The following is a 22683-nucleotide window of genomic DNA, read 5'->3' on the forward strand; positions in this document are numbered from 1 at the left end:
TGGGCAGATGTACAGTCTCAATTACAAAACCCATGATCTTTAGCTTCTCCTTGCAAGGGACAGTGTGGAGGAATCATTGCAAATAAATATCAGTAAATAAATATATACTTTCTTAGGCCAATTTTCAAGATTGTTCAAGTCATCTAAAATCTGTGTTTGGATGATTGGTGGTAGGTTGATAAGAAAGTGATGATAATCTAGTGAAATTTTTCAGAGTTTTACAGTAGATTCTCAAGGAAATTAAATAAATTATCCTCAGTTTGTGTAACAGCTCTTACCTGAATCCACAAATATGAGTTACCTTCTTCCTGGAGCAAAGCCAAACAAAAGTCTGATGTTCTGTTCCTATCAGTCCCAACAGCTCCTAAAAGAATTAAATTTTAACAAAATATTTTATATTAATGACTTAATTAAAATAATTCATTTGGTGTTTTCTACTTAAAACATTAGAAATTCATAAATGCATATCTGAATGATAAGTGGCTAGGGAATACTTGAAAAAGTCACAGGAGAAATCAAGATCCCTTTCACCAATATCTTCTACAGCTGTGCAGACTTCAGGTAGTCAGAGCAGATGTGAACCCAGCCCAAGCACAGGCCTGCCATGTGCTGGGAATTTGGAAAGCTCTCTGTATGTACTTGTTTTAAAACTGGGACTAAAAGGCATTGCTGAAAACCTCTGCCAAGCTCTTGGTGTCTTGAAAGCCTGAAAGAATTAAATCCTCCCTCATGTGTTTGTGACAGACTTTGTTTTAGTTCTTGTTCTTGTACCCTATGTAAACAATAATATTTGTGAGCTAGCAGTGGGCACTTGGGAATAAAAGGATAAACAAACAGGAATATTAAATACTGTAGTTTTTAAATTTCTGAGCTACAGATATAAAGCCTTATTTTAATTAAACATTTTCTACTTCTGTCTGCATCAGTATTAAAGTTGCAAATTTATCCAAGGCAATTTAGTGTTTGAGCAGAGAGATAATAATCCACATTTAGTGAAATTAGCCAGGAGGGGAGGCTCCTGTCTAGAATTATTTACATTCTTTGACCCTTTAGGCTCAACTCTTTATCCAATCAAATTTATCTAGCAGAACTTGTAGCCTGACTTGTTTGTGTCATACACATTTGGCATTAAGGCTGCAGCAGAATTTTGCAAGTATCTGGCATATCCTTGATAGCACATCTGGTGAGTATGGACACTGTTCATTAGAATAACTTTGCAAACTGATAACACGCCAAAGCTTTGACAAAAGTACTTATGGTAGATGTCAATCATCTTTCTTTGCCAGTTTAAACATGCACCCTTCTGGGAATAATTTTATCTATTCTGGCACATAAAACATAATGAACAATATCTTCAGGCTTTGCAAATGAATGCAGGTCCCTGTGTTATGTATACTGCATGTGGATCACTAAACAAATGTACCAGCAGGAAGGATGGTGTTTATATATGGTATCAATAAAAATCTGTGAGAAACACCAGGCAGAGTAAATCTGTGACAAGTAAGGACTGTATGAAGGACAAGAGGACTGTGGATGTACAGTACAGCTACAGCAGTCACTAGCACAGCCCTGGTGTGATGGCAGAGCCTGAAATGGGCCCTCTAAGAGGGATGGACACCATTCTGATCTGAACTTCTGTTGCACTGGGGGATCACACTTAGTATAGATTCTCCTGCCTTCATTGCTGTTATTTGCACATAGATTTTAATTTGTTGATTTCCTAAAATACATTTCAGTAGTGAAACCGTGTTAATAATGAAGTGGGAAAAGTCCAAAAAATTTATAAAGAGCTATAAATTTTCAGGAAGCTGCACAAAAAAAGTAGAGTATTGTTGTCTTTCACATGAACACTTTGGGTTTCTTTTAAATATGTGCTGGTAGAATATTTCAGATTTGCTGAATACAGTAGTTATTTATGCTTTTATTTTAAATGGGGATTACAAATTATCCGCCTTTTGTCATGCACAATATGCATATTATGGTGTGGATATTGTGTTACCAATTCACTGTAACTAAGTACTTTGCCACTTTAAAAAAAGCCATTTTTGACCCAAAAGACCATAATGGAGCCTTTCAAACTTGTTTAAGGCAGCTGCCATGAACTGAAAAAGTCATACAAAACAAGCTGTATGTAGAGCAATTTAATATGTAGAAACGTGCATTTTCAGTAAAATACAATGGCTGGCTCAGATTATTTTAAATTAAAAAAGTACTGGACCTCATTATCTTCTGATGGTGAGGAAGGCTTCAGATTAGTCCTGTCAATAGCTACTAACTAGCAGGTGAATTTACCAAATTACTTTGCCTCCTTACTGATGAGGGTGGCACCATGTATGCACAATGTGAGCTTTCATGGGTGTATGAAAGCAGCCTCTTAGCACTGAAAAACACTAAAAGAACCAGACAATTCAACCAAAAATGTATTTTAAAGTATTTTTAGTGGTTTAAATAAAAACACATTCTTGTTTTTTTAATGTGGTTTTCAGTATGTTCCATCTTTTTAAATTTAGCCTATTGCGTCAATATTTTATATGTCATCATGAATGCTGTCCTCTTGTTAATGAAATAATGATTCAAGCCACAAAATTGAAACCAGCTGGTTTGTCTGAGCTTAAAAAGAATTCTGTAAAATGATTATGGAGAAAATACATGGAACCTTGATAATCTGTTGTTGGTAATTAACTGCTGGGGCTAAGGGTTGCCTTCAGTTGCCTCAAACCAGGACCCTGATGCCATCTGGCAAACCTGGGGATGTCACCAGCCTCCTAGTGCCAATTCAGAAGAAAACAGGGCACTACAGACCCTCTGATACATCTGCCAGTGGGTGTTGCAGACACCCTGGATAACACTGGACTCTCCTGAGAATCAGTACCTTGAGGTTTATATCTTTAATTCTTAGTATGATTTGTATGAAAATGGAGGGAGTGTGTGTGTTTGTATGTACCATGGAAACATTTATGAATCCCCATAAATGTTCAGGAATGTGTATGTGTTGATGATTAGATGTGTTAAATAGCTAACTTAAATTTGCTATACAAATTATAATTTTTCCCCCTAAAACTTTTTTTCTTATTATTTTATTTTTAGCAAGAGTACTGCAGCACCCAAAGCTCACAGTATTGCCTCTTCCACTAAATAATCATTAGAAGTTCTAAACAAAGAATCAAATGATGGAGCCAAAGCACACTGAAATCAATAGGAGTCTTTTCCTTGACTTCAATGGGCTTTGAATCAGCATCCAAATACTAACTGCTGCTGAACATATTTACAACCACAACATTTTGTGTGACACTCTGTGGACACAATGGTGCAATTTACTTGGGAAAACAAATGGAAACATACTCTTAGATGGTGTGACCAGTACTACCACACACTCAAAAACTCAGTCTTGTGAATTTCAGTGGTATCACTAAAAAATAATTGATTTAGCTGTGCATGTGAGGGCACATAGACAGAGTCTGTCCAGACCAGAAAAGGACTCATGCTGATGCTTCTGAAACCACTGCCAAAGAAGAAGAGTTGTTGTTTGAGTCAGAGTATTCAAATATTAAAATTAGAATCAGCATTATTTTAAGAATGTACTCATAAATTGTAGCTGCTGCGAAATTTCTAAACAGAGCAAGTTGGTGTTTTTTGTTTCTAACACTAATTAATCAGTAGTAGTCACATTAGACTTACTCAGAGCATGCTTGTATTGGCATGTCTGATTTCAATTTTAGAAACTACCGTGAATTTATTAAGTAATTTGCTATTTCATACTATAACATGTCTCAGTAATATAGAGAGTGTTTGCAGTGTCTGATGCCTGCTGGAAGGTAAGCTGGGAGGTCTTTCCTCATTCCCTACCTCAGATATGTAATACAATAACAGACATTGCACATTACAATGACATTCCATTATGTTGCACAGCATCATATATTCTTAGCTCCCAAGGGAAAAAATGACCACTGCAAATTGAAGCTAGCCCGTGGACTTAGCCAATAATTACTGGATCTCAGCCAGATACATTCTCACTTACATACACCTACATAATCATGAATTTAAGTGATGTTTAGTAGATTAACATCCAATTAAAAATACATTTTGATCCTGTTTCAGTAGCGTAACAAAAATATTTATGTAGCACACATTGCAAAAGAGATTAATTTCAGTGTGCCCTCTTGAAACCTTTGAAGACATTAGCAGCTCTCCAAGCATGTTGACTATCTGGACAAGGAATTATTATATCCTTGTCAAATTTTAAATATCCTGCTGTTAAAAATATTAGTCACAGGAGCTGCTTGACAACAGTGTCGCAGTAAATTTTTTTAGTCAGTACGAACACGGATAACCTGATACATAAAATCGTCTCTTAGTGTCTGGCATTCAGTGGTAAAAGGTGAGCACTGAAAGTTTCCTTGGAGCATTGGCAATACCCTGCCAATAGATATACTGTACGTGCCATTTAAACCAGCTGAGTACTGCTTTTCCTCTCCCTCCCTCCAGTTTTTCCATTCCCCAAGGGGCAATCCTTTGGCGCACAACCCATTTAAGTCAAACAGCTATCATGTAAAAGTGGAGATGAGCAACAAAGCACATCCAAGGGAAGCAAGTTAAGATCTAGGCCCTGAGGTTTGAAGGGGGGGCTAAAAAAACCGAGCCAAAGAAATTCTAAAAAGGCACTTTTTTGACTTAAAAAAATAAGATTAGAAACTGGCTTGTATGAGCCCAACTGTGATTAAAAAAATAAACCTTTTATAGTTAAGACAGAATTTTTTTTCTTTTTGTTCTTTGACTTTTCCTTGCAGAGAAAGAGGCTATCTTCACTTAATCAGAGCAAAGAAAGAGTGGCTGAGGCAGAAGCCGCATCATGTGGGTGAAGGTCAGGCCAATTTTCACCCATGTGATGCTGCTTTATCACTCATGGAACAAAGATTAAGGCCTTTCTTTCTTTATCCTTTTGTGCTTTCCCCCATTACTTTAACAGATCTGAACAAATCCCAGGCAGTTCATCCAAAAGTTCCTTTTAGCTACATTTAGTTCAGATCCTCTAAATTCCACATAAGACTTCATGCTATACCAACATGAAGAGGATATAAAATCCACATGTGTAGGGAGAAAAATGTTATAGAAAAACACAGAAATCATTGCAGAATATGATGACATCAAAGGTCTTTTCAGTTGCAAGAAAATAGGCACATCCAGGAATCAGAATTATCACTATTTTTATTCCTTTTTTTAAAAAGGAATAGGTTTTATTGCTACAGCAAGAGGCTGCATAAATAGTAATGTTTGTTAAAGATAAATTTAACATCATAAAAATCTACTTTAGCCCCTAGGTTCTGATAAAAACCCCCACACTTGAAATGCCAGTTTATTGCTGCCTGTAACTGTAAAAATGGTATATCACAAAAATTAGCTTACATTGTGTATGTTTACACATCTTGTCAGTAGCCACCTTAATCAAACACACCAGAACTGCATCAACTGCAGAAATAGGTCAGGATGTAATTTTTACACTGAGTACCAGGGAACTGATTGAAAGGGCAGTTGCTGGATTTGACTGTGCTTTTCAGCCCTTTGGTTTTATTCTGGTGGGGGAAGCAGCCCTTCCTAGCTCACTGTTTGTTTCAAACAAGCTTCAGGAATGCCTGTTGCATTTATTTAATTTATCAATCTCTTGATATCTTAAAACAATCACTATACACTGAGTCAAATAGTAGCAATTAGTTATGTAATCACAATGACCAGAAGTATATTTATGTCACTTGTCTCAGCTACCCATAACACTTACCCTTTTACATACACTGACTCCACAACATTTAACAGATTAAAAGGTATGGAAGATAAAGCAGTTAAACATTTAATAAGTGAAACAGGTATCCTAATGTGATTCCTAGCATTGTGCCAGTGGTGTTTGTACCCCCGCAGTGATCAGAGTGTGTTTCCAGATTTCAGAGTCCCTGTTTCTATGCAATCAGGGTAAATGCTACTCTTCCCCTAATGTGGTTTTAGGAGAGTGTGGAGAGCCCTGCACAAAGCATCAGCTGAAGCATGGAGCCACTGCAGCTTTTCATACGACGCACTAAAAAAATTGGTTTATTCTCCTGTACCATATGTTATAATGTACTGGAATGTCTCCTGAATTTTTAGAAGTTTTATACTCATCATGTTTACAGAACTAAAGTCTTGGCCTTATGCTGAAGTCAAAAGAAATGTTCTTTGACTCCAATGAGTCCTTGTTTCATCCAGTGAGTCCAAGAGAAATATTTCAGCAGTGGGTCCCTTTTCCTTTGAGTAATTTTGAGGCATGAAAACCGCTAATATAGGTGTGAGGAGTTCAGTGTCTGAAAACTGCTTGGATGGGATAATATACAAATGTGCTCTTACTGAGGCTGACAGGAGGCTAAAAAATAATGTTATGCATACATTTCTTAAGAGCATTGTATTCATATTGTTTATACCAGAAAATATCTTCCTATACATTGTCCAGATTTCTGATGCAACTCAAAGCATTCTCATTGTTTTATCAAAACAATGATAGCAGCAGGTTTTGGATTTTTTTAAACAGAAAATGCCAGGAAACTTCTGTCATGAGTACTGATAAACAATTTGGGTTAAAAAAAGCTGCAAAAACTTCTCCTTGTACCAACCTAAATCCCACCTCCTTTCTTCAGAAAAGACCTTTGAAATGTGTTTCCTCTGGCTCTTTCAGTAGGTTTTCATCAGGTGACAATTCAACACTCTTGCTGAGATTCCTTGGCTGGATATTTGTAACAAAGTTTAAATATCTTTCAAAGTGGTTAAATCCAAATGGGAAATACTAGATATTTCTTAAACTCTGCAAATGCTGATTTCCAGGCAATGTATTTTGTCTCAATGCAAGTGAAGGGCTGAGAGCAGTGGCTACAAGCAGTAAGACACAACAAACTCTGGGACTGAGATTTTGCTGCACTCCATCCACCCTGTGGATTGTACTGTGTGCTTTTCATCCTCTGTTGGAGGAATATGAATTTGACTAAATGCCGTGTGACAGTGTGGCTGCTGTGGAATTTATTCATTTTTCTTGAGCAGGAGATCAATTAGTAATTACTTAAGGGCAGTCCTTATAGGCCATCTAGGTTGGCCCTTAATTAACCAACAAGACATGACAGGCAATGTATTTCTGGGCAATTTAGCACATCTCTTAGGGAGTTTTTAAGGCATGAGGCCGAAGGTCAAGTGACTTTAACCACCTGAGAAGTGCAGAAATCCCTTAGAAATACACTGTCTAGAGTGACTTATTGCTGTTATTAAATGGAATTTGTGAATAAAACTAAGAAAGACTGTCAGCCCCAGGCATGAATAGGGCATTATTAACATGGATATGACATTGTTGACAGCTAATCTAAAGCTCCATTTGTGTCCTGAGCTCTAGACCTATTTCTTTATACTGTATATTAATGCAAGGAAGATATGTTACATTCTTCATATATTTTTACTATAGCTGTCTGATGAGACCAAGAGACATAGGTTGGTTTTTTTTTTTAATTTGCATTGCACATTTCTTTCTTTCTTTTTCTTTTTTTTTTTTTTTTTTTTGAGTGCTGAAGTACAGCAATTAAACCTTGTATGCCTAATATCCCATTTTTGGGCTATATAATAGAAGTCTCTTGTAAGAACAAAATATCCTTCCTAGGACATAAAATCGCTATTCCTGACATACTCTCCCCTGCCATCCTGAGATCTGCCCTGAATTTGTCTCCTCCCTGGCTCAGCTGCTTCCCCTGTCCCCTGCTGCTGGGCTCAATGTGCCTGATTGTCTGTACATGTCAGTGTGTTCAGGTTGAGAAAGTGCACCAGAGCAACAGTCACATGTAGAGATGAATAAACAGAGTCAATTCTAGCACCTTCATCTTACCTATGTTTTTCTCTTTATTTTCTTTTTGTCTTTCTCTTTTTAAATTCTTTTTCCCCCACAACATGAATGTAAACTTTTAAAGTGCATACATGCTTTCCTAATACCTTGAATTAAACGTGTGGTAACATTGCCAAAGCAGAGCTTGTCTCCTGAAATTTGGAGTTGCAGAAAATGGACAAGAAACTGAACATCTGTTGTAAATATTATCTTTCACCAGACTGCTTGTGTATAGATGTAGATATTTTGGCTTCGCTTGTTTCCATTGGCTTGAATTGTTCTTGGGTTTCTTGATGCGCCTGTTATGATCCATATGCTGATACTTGTCCTGCCCTTTGTTGGTTCTGTTTATTGATCTACAGCAACAGCCAATTCCAAAGGCCAGCATCTTTTCTTGAGAGAAGAAGTGGCAGAGTCACATCCTAACCTTGCCCTGACCAGCACAGCTCCATCACTTCTGTGGGAATTGCTGGAAGGCTGCACACTTGTGATCTTGCATTGACAGGGGCTCCAGCTGCCCAGGGCTTTTCCTGCTCTGCAGCCCAGCAGGGCAGGGCAGGGTGGTGGAGGAGATTTCCCTTTCCTAAGCCTGTGGCAGTCTAAGAGTGCTGGAGAGAGCAGGATCCCTGAGCCCTGCCACAGAGCTGCTCCCTTAAGCCTGATGGCTCCAGAAAGTGCTGGACTGTGCTGCCAGGAGGTTCTGACATGCACAGTGTATCTCTGTTTTCCAGGAGGCAGAACAGCTACTTAGCATGTGGTGTCCAGTTCTTCTGCACATTCACAACTATGTCTGGCGTGTTGTGAAAGTAATGGATTTATTGTGCATACCTCAAATATTTTAAGGGTATGTGAATTCACATTTTTGTCTGGGAAATCCTGGGCAGAAATATGGAAGTACTGATGTGGATTCTTTGCTTAGGCTGACAGGAACTAAAGTAGGGCTCTCCACACATGCAGATAATTTGGGGGAATTGTTGTAGGATTAAAATGCAGGAATATTGTGTATATTCCCTGAATCAGTTCTAACTACAGGGGGATAGATCAGTTAGTGCAAGGAAAGGTAAAGCAGGTTTAAGAAATAAGAGGGCTTTAGAGGTATACTTTGAAAATCATTGTTTTTAACAGCAGTGATCCATAAAACTGGATTAAATCAGCATTTTTAACAGGCTGAGTGCACTGTAGTTTGTGAAAAGTTCCACGTACTGCAGTTTCAACCAGGTAACCTGAAATCTAAAAGTACTCTGTACTAGCCTAGTATAAGTGCACTAAGAGAAAATTTCTTATAATTGCTAATAGCGAAAAATGGTGATATTGTCTAGGCACATGGCTACCATATTAAGTTTGAGCTGAAAAATCCTTTTTTTGGAGCAACTTTGAAAATAAATTTTCCTGAAAATCTGACTGTCCTGAAACTGGTGATTTACCGTAAAACAGCAAGAGACATGGCAGCCTTACAAAGCAGATAATTCTGTGTTATTGAAAAACTGAAACAGCAAGCAGCAAAAAATAAAAATGTGCACATGTTCTGGTATCAGTGAAGAAGAAATTTTGCTTTTTGTGCACTTGCTAAGTAATAAAACAATTAAAAAATTAAATAAAAGGCTTGATTCTAAAGAAACAAAGGAAAGATAATTAGTAACTCATATTTCTGGTTTGGATCATACTGAAGGTGATATTGAGCCACAAGGAATGACTAATGAATTGTGGTCCACAATCCAAGACTTCCTGGAAAAAAAAGTAAAAAAAATAGCCCTTATGGCAGCAAAACTACCCCCACAAATGTCTGTACCTAGAGCAACCCTTATCATCTCATATGTTCTAAGACATGCAGGAACTGCTGTCATTTATCTAGATTCAGCATTAACTGGCAGTTCTGAACTAGTTTAAAAATGATCAAAAGCATGCAAAAGAAAAAAAAAAGGGGTGAAGAGAAGAACACACACTTCAGAGCTCCTCACATTTTACTGTGCATTGCTTCCCTGCTGTGTGATTTCTCTGTTTTAGCTTCAGTACTGCTGTGGCTGCTATCTGTCTTAATGGAGAGGTTCATAGCTTTGACTGATCCTGTATCCAAACCTGCCTCTGCCCATATTTGATCAACCACACCTGAGACTGAGATGTGTAAGAGCCCTGGACAGGCATGATGGCTGCTTAATCAAGCAGATGTACCCAAATAATTTTTATATCCAAATGGTTCCTTTTACATCTAAATGTTTGCTTTAGAGGGGCTCACAGGTTCTGCTGAGCACTTGCCCTGCAATCTCAGCTGTTGGCTCCTCCTCTTGTGTCTTTTGGCACCTGGTGCAATCAGCACCCAGGCTCTGGTCTGGCAGCTTGGGGACTGCCAACATGGGCAAGGCAAGACTTTCTGTTATCTTTCACAACACAAAGGAGTGTTAACATAATATAGATGTCCTCATTATAGGGCAGTACTCATAGGTGCTTATTTTAAAAAGTGTGTGATTGAAGGATTTTAGAGCATTTGTAGTTAAGCTTAGTTCTTGTTTTTAATATGAAATCTAAAGTAAATTCCCTCCCTTTGTTTGTACAATCATCCATTCTTTTAAAAAGTAAATTACAGAATTATTGCAGGCTGACCTAATGAAAAAGAAAAGAAAAGAAAAGAAAAAAGAAAAGAAAAGAAAAGAAAAGAAAAGAAAAGAAAAGAAATAGAGAAACTCATTACAATGAGGGGAGATATCATGGTCATGGGTTGAAGGAGATAAATGAATGAAGAAAGGCCACGGAAAACAGAATCAAGAAAAGTGTCTCAGAAAAACAGTGAGAGGAAGGGAATTATAGAGCAATGAAGAGCACATTAAAAAAATGACAATTCAGACATATTTGAAGAAATGAAAATACGGTGATTATTTTTACTGCATGACAAAAGGAAGTCTTTCAATTTGGTCTTGCAAAATTAGACTATCAGTGAAGATATTCAGCATGAATTATCTGGTGTGTATTTCTGTATTGGCACATCTTCTACACCTTATTTGCAGTGCATCCAGTCTAGAATCCAAATAATAGTAGAAGAGGCTTAACACACTTTCTTAATCCTGGTTTATGTTAATTTCCTTAGGAAAAGCTTATTCTTGTCCTTTTCTGAGAACAAAACCAGAACTACTTGCAGTCTTAGAGGTAGGACTAGATAAAACAGGAAATAAACACCAACACCCTATGGAGCAAAGGGCACCAATTCTTGTAAGTAGCTTAATGCAAAGACTTAATACATCACTGACACACATATACTCCTTTTATATAGTTTATATATATTACCCAAGGTAGTATTGGAATATCTACCATAGCATAGATTTTTTTTCTGTGAAAATAATCAATTTCAAATTGTTTTCTGTGAAAATGATTCAATAAGTAACATTGTGTGTACTGGTGACTGTAGAAGTTACTTCTATACTTCCATTACATGCCATAGCCAGTTCATTGAATATTGGATATACTTGCAGGAAGGCAAGTGTATGTGACAGAAGCATGCATGTGAACACTGTCATGAAGGTTAGGGAGGTTGTACAACTGAAATTAAAGACCAATAAATCTATTCATTTCAATATCCATTACTTATTTCAATTAATGCTATGGCCACATGGCTAAGTTTGTTTCCTTGCACTGTATTAAGGTGTTAGAGAAAAATCTGTTCCTTACTGTGGGAAGAAAGAAAAAAAACCAACCCAACAATCAAAGATGGTTGTTGCAATGATTTTTTGCTAAATGATGTGAAAAACATAACTCTTTGAACTTGTATTTAGCTACAGAGGGTTTACACAGCTTTTAAAGAGAGTCTTTTAAAAATAAAACAGCTCATGCTTGCCCAGCTTCAACACACACCAATTATTTGTGCCAACTCTATTTCTCCTTTAAACATGATCTATGCTCAGAAAAGATTTCCTGTGTCTAAAAATGGCTTGTTAAAAAACAATAGAAATTCACTGAAATTAATTATTTGACACTTCTTTTCCTGATATCTTGCAGAGTATAATAGCCATATGTGCTCTTAACACATTTCTGAAACATTTTTTCATTAAATGATGTAGTGTTGTATATTAACAACTATGTATTTTGAGGAAACAATTGTTTTCAGTAAGGGTGTACATTTTTTACAGAGCATTTGGGTATCTTGGCCTTTATTTCATTTTGAATTTCCCAAGACTTTCCATTGAAGTAACATTTACTTTTGAGGTGTGTAATTGGGACTCAGCATGCTCTGTGCTGTACCCTTTGATGTTCACCAGTGCTGTTAAAGAAATGAGTTAGAACTGGGAGTCTGGTATCTGCTAGGGCAATTCTTAAACCCGCAGGATGACTGCCTATTCATTGCTTCTCTTTCTGTATGTATTTATAGCCCTTTTCTTTAGGCTTCCTGAACTGTCATGATACAAGAAGAGTCCCAATTAGCCAGATAAGCAAGTCAGGTTTTTCATGGGATTAAAAAAACATAATAAAGCCAGGCAACTAGTTGGTTAAATTCATACTCAGAGGAACTGTGGTGTATTTAGTTTGGGGGTTTGGGGTTGGTTTTTGGCTTCCCTCCCCCCAACTCCTTTTTGTCTTGTTGCTTAACTCAAAAAAATGTGTCTGATGAGATATCAATACCTCGGGGAATAATACCACATTATTTTTTTCTGCCTCTGGTATAATCATTTGTCTCTTTAAATTGACATCAGCTGAGGCCACTAAGACCCTCACACCAAAAAAACACTTGTGACCCCCTGCACTGCCTTCAAAGCTTATTTTATAATTTCTGGTCTGCTTGTTTTTGATCTGAGGCACAGTACATATTTTGGGGGCAATTTCACATATTATAGCAAACTAGTCATCTCTGTCCCTTCTACTGGCCTCGTTTGAAGTTCTAGAACAAGCCCTTTTTGGACAATAAATTTGCTTAGACTAAGTCTTTCATTAGCATAGGAGGAGAAAGTAATGCATTGACAATGCTTTTAATTCAGGCTTCTTAACTGCTGCTTTCTGTCTGGAAGAGGTTTCTTAGACTGTTTTTCTGTATTGGGTTCTTCTGTTTTATCTCATCCCAAGGCTGTCTACCATATAGCTTGAACTATTCTTCACCTAGGGAATTGTCTGGTTTTGTCTCACTTAGCTTCCATTCAGGACTACTGTGCATCATAAGTTATCCCATAAGATCTACGTTCTTCCTCTGCAAAAAATGTGCTTTTGCTTCTGCATCAAAATCACAGGTCTGGGGCCCCTGAGAGGAACATCTTTTCAGAATTCTCAGAAACTGCAGATGAAGATCACCTTGTCCATCTGTTTTACACAGATGTTCTCACAAGGAATGGAGGCCCAGTACAACAGGAACACAGCGGTGGACTTGGCAAGAAGTCCATAGGAGATTCCTCAGGAAGCAGCTTGTCTAGAGAGTGCTGTTTCCCAGAGTAAAGTTGCAATCACACATTAAATGGGAGGTGGTCATCGTTGAGGTGGGGTTGCCATGCCTATGCTTGAGCAGGAAAAGAAAACACAGCTTGTCTAATCTTTTTTTTCCATGGTAACTCAGCTGATCTAATTAAAATAGTCTCTCCATCACCATAAATGGCAATATACATAAACACTGGCACAAGGGACTCTTAACAGTTAAATATGGCGGGTTTTGTGTTCATGAAACAAGATAGAAACAGTTTTGGCATTCAGCAAAGGGACAGAAAGTTTCCTAGGTAATATTCACAGCCCACTGGTCAGAGACATCCCCAGGAAAAACCAAGATTCAAATTGGTGTACTCTGCTTGGCCTTTTCTGTGCATCAGCATGGTGTTTCTGAACTTGTTCTATCCAGGCAGTGAACACACACCACTCCCACAGTTTCAATAAAGGGGGAGCACCTCACTCTTCTCTTGGTCAGCACAAGGATTGTTTTTAATGGACGAAAGTATCCAAGAATCTCCCCATCATTTTCTGGAAATGGTTAGACAGAACTGGATCCTGACAGGTAGATCTCTCCCTCATCTACTATATATTGTAATTTATTTTGAATTTTGGAAACATTTATAAATCAATTTATATAATATTTATCATGATGTTCTGTATAACAGTTAATGTTGTATCAGTTTTGTTATACAAAACATTATATTATATAATATAAAAAAATATTATATTATACATTTTTGTTATAACATTTGCCATGGTGCTATACATTTTAGACAAAATAATCTACTGGAGCATATTGGCTGCAGTGTTTCAGGCAATCCCTCTGCAAGGAGTGTCCACTTAAAAAAAGGGTTTTTTACATGACCATAAATTTCTAAAATGTTTTGCATTTTTGGTTGTAGGTCTGGTCTGCCCAGCTGGGGTTATTTTTGAAAGTTGAACAAAAACAGGTTAGATGCTAGTAGATGAAATATAAGTAAAAACATACTTCCTGCTCCTTTAAAAAATGAAGCTTTTGTTAAAAATAGAAATTCAGCTGATGTGACTTGGGTATGAAAGCTGTGTTTGGAAAGGAAATAGTCTTCACCAAGGGGTGTGAACAGTCTCATTCCAAAGGAGATGGTTTTGATTTCTCTGAGGTTTTTAAAAAATTGCTCAGGACCTGATGTGAAGCCCATTGACGTCAAAGGAAAGATTCACAGTGCCTTCAATGGGATTAGGATCAAGTGTGAGCTGAGCATGGAACACTGTTCAAGTCCTTTACATCACCACCAGCATTTTGACATCTGATTCTTAGAATGTGTGTTGACCTGGCCTCTGGCTTTGGGACAGTGGGTATAAGTGCATCTCCAAAAGTAACTGCAGGTATAAATCAGTGTTGAATTCTTTTTGTACCTAAATCTAAAGTTTGATCTCAAAATGAAGCCTTGGTGATGAATTCTGTTATGCAGACAGCAGAGAGTGGGACTTTGGGGTGGTTTCAGGCTCATTTTGGTGCCCTGGGTGATTCCGCATTCTTAATTTTTATAGCAACTGCTGGTCCATGAGCCACCTCAGATTTCATTTGGGCAAAAACTTTGACAAGACAAGGGATGCTGAACTGGACTTTAAGTTGCTGCATTCTGTATTTGAAGAGTTTGTTTAGATAAACTGAAGACAACATTCTTACAGGATGAGTGAAGGATGTTGCACTTCAGATGACCATGAATGACATAGTTGCTGGGATAAATAGAGGTGCTTTCCTCTGATAAAGACAGACAGATATAAGCACATACTTTTACTGCCTATTAATGAGTATTTAATCCGCAGTCTAAATTCATGTCAGTGTAAATTAATAAAATTACAGATATGCTCTGCTGGCCAAATGTGTGTAGAAGGGACTGCAGAAATATCTGTAAATGTTTTTCAGGTGGAGAGTGAAAAAACACTGGAATCTCCACCTGGGATAAAGCCGTGTCTTCAGCTGCAGGAACTTCTGAAGAAAAGGGACTATATTAACTGTATGGGAGAGGACAGACAGACAGACAGGGAAAAGACTTTTGACTGAGATCCAGGATGAATTTTTCCATGCTACAATGTGGTCTGGGGATGATAGCCAGATGCCCTCACTTTGATCAGCCAGTTAGCTGCTCTACTTGACTTGTGAGGCTGGGTGCTGGAATGAGAGTGAGGCAACTCAAGACACCAAGATTTTCTCCACAACAGAAAAATGCATAACATAAGAAAGACATAGGAAAAAAAATCTTCCCAACATCTCATTGTGATTACTATTTTTTTCCTTTTCAATAGACTGTCTAAACTGTTTAGCTTCCTTTAAAATCTCTAGAGTGCATTGGCACCATCAATGACCACACTTAACTAGCTGCTGGAAAAAATGGGCTAAATTTCTGTTAAGCAAAATAAATATAATCCAACTGACCAGAAAGACAAATAGAAAATTTTCCCTTATTTCCAATCAAGATTTGATGCAGTAAAAGAGCAGATAAAATTCTGAATGAATTACTGGTGATGTTGAATCCTAAAATTTATATAATTAAATAGTAATCCATTCTGAGACTAATAATGATTTAAATTATTTGGATTTCTAGTACTGAAATATGGGACTGAACTGAGGATAAAAAATGCATCTGCTGAGTACTACAAATCTAAGCTATGAAGAGTTGCTAAGCATATATTTCTTATGTTGTTAGACTTGCCAATCTCATTGTTCAAATAAATACTTATTGCAAAGCTTACTTTTATAACATTTTCTTAATCCTGCCTGCTTATTTTGTTTTACTTTATACAAATGTAAAATCTCTACAAAGAACCGTGGTTCTGCACTTTTTCCAGATCAAATATACATAACTAAATGTTGTTTCTTCAATAGTAACAGCGAACAGCTTATGAAACAAACACCTACTGGTAAGAAAAGAACCTTCAAAAATTAATTTTAAAGAATATTCTTTCTAGTCTTTATTTTCATCAGCTCTTAACAATTGGCCTGCTTTCTCTTGGAACTAATAATGACAATGACTTCCCAAAAATTTTGTCATGATTTAAAAATTTTCCTTTTAGACATTCTTTGGTAACAGTTTCCACTCAGTGGATGCAATCTACAGATCTGTGGGCTCAGAGTGATACTCTTTTCACATTGCATATGAGGATAGTCTAAAGCACTATGTGTAGTCATATTGTGCTGCAAAGCTATGCAGATTTAGGTCACAAGTCCTGCTTAAACTACATAATATAATGTACAGTTGTTCAAGATCCAATAACGAATTTAAAATTGAAAGTTAATACATTACATTAATAATATCATACTGCCTGTGGGATCATTTGTCAGTGTTACCATAAAAGACTGATGATTTGATAACTGAAGAGTATTTATTATAGCAGCAATTTGTACTATTAGACTATAAATAAGAATGTCTTGGCATTTCTATAATAAATCCTATTTTCAGTGGTCTATTACTCGGTTATAAAAAAATCACCCTGGGCTGAATTAGATCTATTGGATGTACAATAGCAATAATATATTACCAAAATGTACATTTAATCCAGTGAGTAATACGGCCTTGAAAAACCCTTAAATGTGTATTAAATTGATGACAGATATTATTTACATAGAGATTGGAATAAATCTTTTGGATACTGTCAATATTCTAAACAAAAGGTCTATAGGTAAGATGCTGATCTTATTTGCATATCTAAAACTACACTAGTGTCAAGAGAGCTGCCCCAGGGAAAAATGATCCCTGATGAAAAATGTGAAGGAGAACAAAATCAGACATGGATATAGAATTATTCAAAATTAGCTATATAGGATGGGCTTAGATAAAATGTAAGAAGCTGTCAAACATCATACATGCTGTCAGACTTTTAAAAGACCTGACACAATAAAAGGAGAAACTATATCCAGGGAATGACACTTGGCAATTTCTGTTTATCCTTGGCCAGGTTGTATCCTGCCTGAATAGTTATCAGCAACGTAAAGGATGTCAGCACCACCTTTCCCTTGGCAGGCAGGAATTGGACACAGGTGCCAGGAGTGTTCCCTTCCCGTTATCCCCTGGGTGGGAACCCCAGCCAGGTGGATGAGGGGGTGTGGGAAGGAGATGGGCCCACAGAGGTGCTGAGCAACATCAGCACGGGTGGCGCACAGCGTGAGCATTTTACTGACATGCTGTGCTGCACTGGAGGCATTGTGCCTCTCCAAGGTATAATCCCTTCCAGAGTTCTTCTCAGAGTGGTACCAAGCCACATCACCCTTTAATTAACGCTGTGCCTAGGAGGCACAACTGAGCCTTTAGTATAGCCACAGGCTTTACATACACCTTAACTTGCAAATTGCAGATAAAAACACTTAATTTAAGTATAAACTGCCTCTTCCTTTTTTTTTAAAGAAAGACCTTGATTTACATATGGAAGAGAAAGTAATTACATTTAACAGATGTCACAGCTCTTAAAGAATATCTGATAATAATTAATCACTAAGAAAAAAACAGAAAGAAGAAAATTCAATTCATTTCAGAGCTGCAGTCAAAACCCCAACCTCTGAAAGGACTCTGTTCTGTTCTACTCAATTATATCCTATTCTACTCTTTCTCAGATTTTACATTACACATATTATTTTAACATTGAAGTGTTTTTCCAGACTACTACATTCAACAATATGATTGCATTCTTTTCCATCAAATATATTCCATGAAGTCAATCAGAACTATGACATCTCAGTGTCATGTGGGACCGCCAGGCATCTTTCACAATTCTCTAGCCACAGGATATATTTTTTAACTTCATCTGAGGTCATCAGAGTTTATTCTCATCATAACATTGAGAAAGTAATTGCTAAGTGAATCTAATCCTGATCTGCCTCTACCCCACCCTCCACCATCCGCATGTCAGAGCACTGGGCTTCTGTGTTTATAAATGACATTTACCCTCCTATCTATCCATTTTGCTTAAGTACTCTCTCAGCAGAGTGCAGAGAAGCAGAATCAGGATGCTCACAAGACCTTTGCTTGAATATCCAGCTCATGATCAGAGACAGACACCAGGGCATGTGACATTTTTATGCTATGTCAGTACAACATCACATGTGCCTACACCAAACTGAATGGTATCTCCATGAGTTTGAAGAGATTTGCCCAGCATTTTTATTCTTCTATATTTTCTTCTCTTTTAACTAACAACTATTAGCAGCTTCTGGTTTAAATGTGATTGTGGCCTGAAACACAAAACATTTTACTCTGCTATTCAATGCTTTGCATCTTTTTCAGCACATATATCCAAAGAAGAAAATGGTTTATTTTGGAGTCCACATCAAAAGAATGTTAGAAGTCATCAAAGAAAGTGGAGAGTAGAGCATATGCTGTTTTAAGGATAGTTTCAGTCCTCTAAAAATTAGAAGCCAGATTCTGCTCTCACTGGTAACAGTGGGAAAATTTCCACTGACTCCAGAATATGAAAAATCAGATCCTGTAATATTAAAACACAGAGAGATATTTCTAAGGGAGAGTGTACAGGATATTTTTACTCAATATCAAAATATAAATGCATACAACATAAGCCTAAAGGATAAGTTTTACTGGTTTTACTGAGAAGAGAATAATGAATGAACCAGAATTTGCAAGGACCATACCATTAGCTCTTTAACCTTTTAACACCATCAGGGTGTTTTTTGCTTGTTTGCTTTTATCACAGAAAGGTTTCTATTGTAAAATTATTGCTACAGATGCTCAAGTTACCTGGAATTTCTTAACTCTGTTCATTTATGGAATTTTGCCAAGTGCTAGCTGGTTTTACTGTTGATTATAGCTTGTTTATTATAAACTACTGTATAATAGAAGAGGTGTTTTGGTCAAAAGTAGTGAAGAGGTGTTGGGGTTGCTAACTCAGAGATTTCTTGCTCAAGTCATGGTGTTGGCAAAGCAAGTGAGCAGCCATTCCTCTCCCTCAGAAAGACCAGGCTATGAGCCTCATTTCTCTCTGAAGTTAACACAAGTTCACTGTCACTCTTCAATGTGCAAGGAATCCTCTGTAAGCACAACTTGGGTCAGTACAGGCATCCCAAGCTGGGACAGAGATGGCAGTGATGCAGTCAGGCTGCTGGCTTGTTTCTCTGTACAGCACAGAGTTCTTGATTTTTTTTCCACAGCAGCAACAGACTGACCTGTAAGTTCAGAACATGGTTCCAGTCTACCTTCCACATAATTTACTTCAATTTGGTTTCTAATGCAGAAAGTAATCTAGCTTTAAAGAAATTCCTTGGAGCAGGTAATGTTAGCATTGGATAGTCAAACCAGGTTTTCCTTCCTATCACAGCCTACCCAGAAGGCCACTCATGGTATCAGTCCCAACAGTCATCAGCACCCAGGAAAACCCTGCCCTCTGCCCCTCAGGAGGCATCCTCTCGCAGGATGTATCAGAATCAGCAGTCATGCTCTTCCTGCAAGTACCTGTGATGGTCTAAAGTACAGGTTTAGGTAAAGGGAAGCTCAAGCTGAACTTGTATCTAATAGGGCTGTAAGTTAATTCACCATTGCCTGATGGTAGCCCATGGAGTTGAATTGGTCATTAATGGCATAGAAACCACAACCAAGCAAACAAAGACTGAATGAGCATAAGAACAAAGAACAGAAAAATGAGCTATTGAAAGCAGTTTGTGGGCCACTGATTTAACATGTTTTCCATCTCTGGTTCCAAATGATTGGGTGAGATTGTTCAGAACCATGAGGGTCATGCATTCATTCAAAACTGGGTGGAAAAATGAAATCAGATTATTTCACTGATGCCCCTGACTAGGGAGACTCCATGTATTTGTTAGGGTAATGTTTTAACCTTCCATCCAAAAACAAAATGACCTCTCATGGCATGCCTGATAATTTAGGGTCTTCTCAGGTTTTTGAACTGTGCTACTGTATGTAGCTGAAAATTGTTTGATAAACATCAGTAAGTGGCCTGGCTTTAAACCAAGCCTGTCATCTAGTGGAGTGCTATGCTATTCCAACTTTAATCTAGATAACTGGCACATATAAAATAAGGAAACACAAATGTGACACAGCTGCAGCTAGTCTGCTGGAGCTAAAATGCTTATCAGTGTTTTATGCCTGTAATATGAGACTGCTTGGGAGAATCCTATGTGCAAAAGAGTAGCAATCAGATTGTTTTGATAAAATTGGTTCTAAAAATGTTGGAGATTTAGAATTTATGGTGCCTTCAGTTTACAGTAAAATGCTTCTTGTGTTATGACTTCAGTAGACATTAAAAATGCTGCAGAACTATGGCCAAACTTCACAAGTTACCACCCAAAATGTGCAGCAAGCAAGGTTTTCAGTAAAGAACAGGTTACTGATCAACAGCCTAAAAGCAAGGCCCCTGACATAACTTAAGAGTGGTTTGCTAAGTTGTTTCTGAATAATGGATCTGAATGAGCCAGGAAAACACAATGTATGAATTAAATTTACTAAATTAGAGTCGGTGTAGTAAATTAAATAAATAGTGTGTGATACAAGTGCTTTTGTTGATAGTGCATTGATTATTATGCCATATACTGTACTAAAAATCCAATAAATACAGAAAGTCAGCTGGATAACTAGAGAATAAGTATACCCAGTTCTGGCATTTGATATTGTTCTGCAGATATAAGCAACCTTATTTGTGTTCTAGAAGTAAAAATACACTATCAATTACCCTACATTTCAAAACAGGAAACAGGTGCTCAGAAAAGAAATAGATCTGCTCCTTTAATTTTGGACCTAGACACAATATGGGGGAAAATCAATTCTGGTAGTGGAAGAGGCAGAGGAAAAGAAATGTAAACCAGAAATTTTTTGCTCAACCAAGTTGTACTGTACAGCTGTACTTAACCTGTTATTAGGTCCATACTATATGCTTTGTTTCTCAAGAGGTATCTCTACAAAGGTGTAACGTGCAGCTGTGATTACAATATTGGTTGAAAAAATCTGAAATAGCTGCCAGATTTACCAGTATATCACTGGGATGCTGAAAAATGATGGCTTTGGCTCCTTGCTTTGCACCAAACTAAAGAATATCGTACAGAGTTGAGTAAACACCCATGCACAGGCTTGCTCTCCTGGGACAGTAGTGTCCTGTCATCCATGAAATGCTTGCAGAGGTTTTCTGTGACTAATGGTCCAACCTGGAGGCTGATGTAACCTCTACAGCTCACACCAGACTGCACAGAACTGCTCAGGCTGGGCAGGTCTGGTACCACCAGCAGATGCCTATGCAAATCAAAGCTGCATAATTTACTCAAAATACTAATAGCTGTCACAAAGCTGTGAGCTAGCAAAGACAAAACAAGGCAAAAATATTGAGGGTGGCTGCTGGCAATGACAGCAGATTCCAGATCTGGAAGTCATCTAACTGGCTTGTTTTTGAAAAGATTGTAGCTTTACATAGCAATTCTCCCTGATTCCTCTTGGCTGTTAGGCACTGTCACCAGATATTTTCAAAGCTGCCATGTTTGGTTTCTTTTTATTGGGTCTCCAAGATAACCTTCAGAAAAAACTTGTATGTTTTCAAGCTATATCAGGATTTTAGGGCTCAGTTGATAAGCATTTGTGACTAATCTGATTTAGGGGAGGATGACATGCAATTAGGCTGATGATCAGCTTGCAGTTTGTGACTGCTAAGTCCCTATAAAGTTGGAATTCTCATTTTTATGACCTGATCACATCCCTCCCCAAAAAATAGTCCAAGAAGCTCCAGGCACAATTATTCACGAGAGTCTGATCCAGAAAAGTAAACATTTGAGAAAGTGTGAAATTTTAAGCATTTGGGTAGTTCTACCAGCTTCAACCTACTTATGTTATGCTTGGATCAGTCTCAGACTAGAGGGAGATATCTGTGAGAATGTAACTACCCAGTATTCTGTATATACCTCTCCAGTTGTGCGATGGTTTCTTTTGCACTGGAATGTAGTGAGTTGAGCATTTGTTTGGAAGCTTGGATGCTAGTGTAGAAGAGTGGCATTTTCCCTCAATTAGATTTATGTAGTAAATAGATGTTGGCTGTTCCTAAAGGTAGAGCATTATTCCTCTACAGTATGTATGTTTGCCCAGAAATATGCATTCCCTCTGTAATGAGAGGCAGGGCACAGAGTTTGGTGAATGTCTCTTTGCACACACAGACATTAATGTATTTTATGTTTAAACTAAGTATATGTTGTAAAGCACAGACCAAAAACTGATTACTTGCAAGGATGGGTAAGAGTATGTTGCTGAAGTTTAGGCAGGCACATAATTGTGTAATGAAATCACTTAGATGCATTGGAAAATTCATTTTCCTTTCACCCTTGGAAAAACTGATCCACATGGGAAGAACTGGAATTTTATGCTGAGGTTTTAACTTCTGTTCCCTCAGCCTTCTCGCATACCCTCTCGCCCTTTCTGCTGGGCCTACAGCTTTTA

The 22683-nt window shown here is 37.6% G+C and overlaps 1 long non-coding RNA gene across 1 annotated transcript in view; it reads right to left on the reverse strand.

Moving 5' to 3' along the window:
- Positions 1 to 22683, reverse strand: part of LOC143694884 (uncharacterized) — a 97448-nt gene that overhangs the window by 23949 nt on the left and 50816 nt on the right. Inside the window, exon 13 of the long non-coding RNA XR_013183628.1 lies at positions 279 to 364. This is a non-coding gene — a long non-coding RNA (uncharacterized LOC143694884). The remainder of the gene's footprint in view (positions 1 to 278; positions 365 to 22683) is intronic.

Source organism: Agelaius phoeniceus, chromosome 10, assembly GCF_051311805.1.
Source record: "Agelaius phoeniceus isolate bAgePho1 chromosome 10, bAgePho1.hap1, whole genome shotgun sequence".
Classification (NCBI taxonomy): domain Eukaryota; kingdom Metazoa; phylum Chordata; class Aves; order Passeriformes; family Icteridae; genus Agelaius; species Agelaius phoeniceus.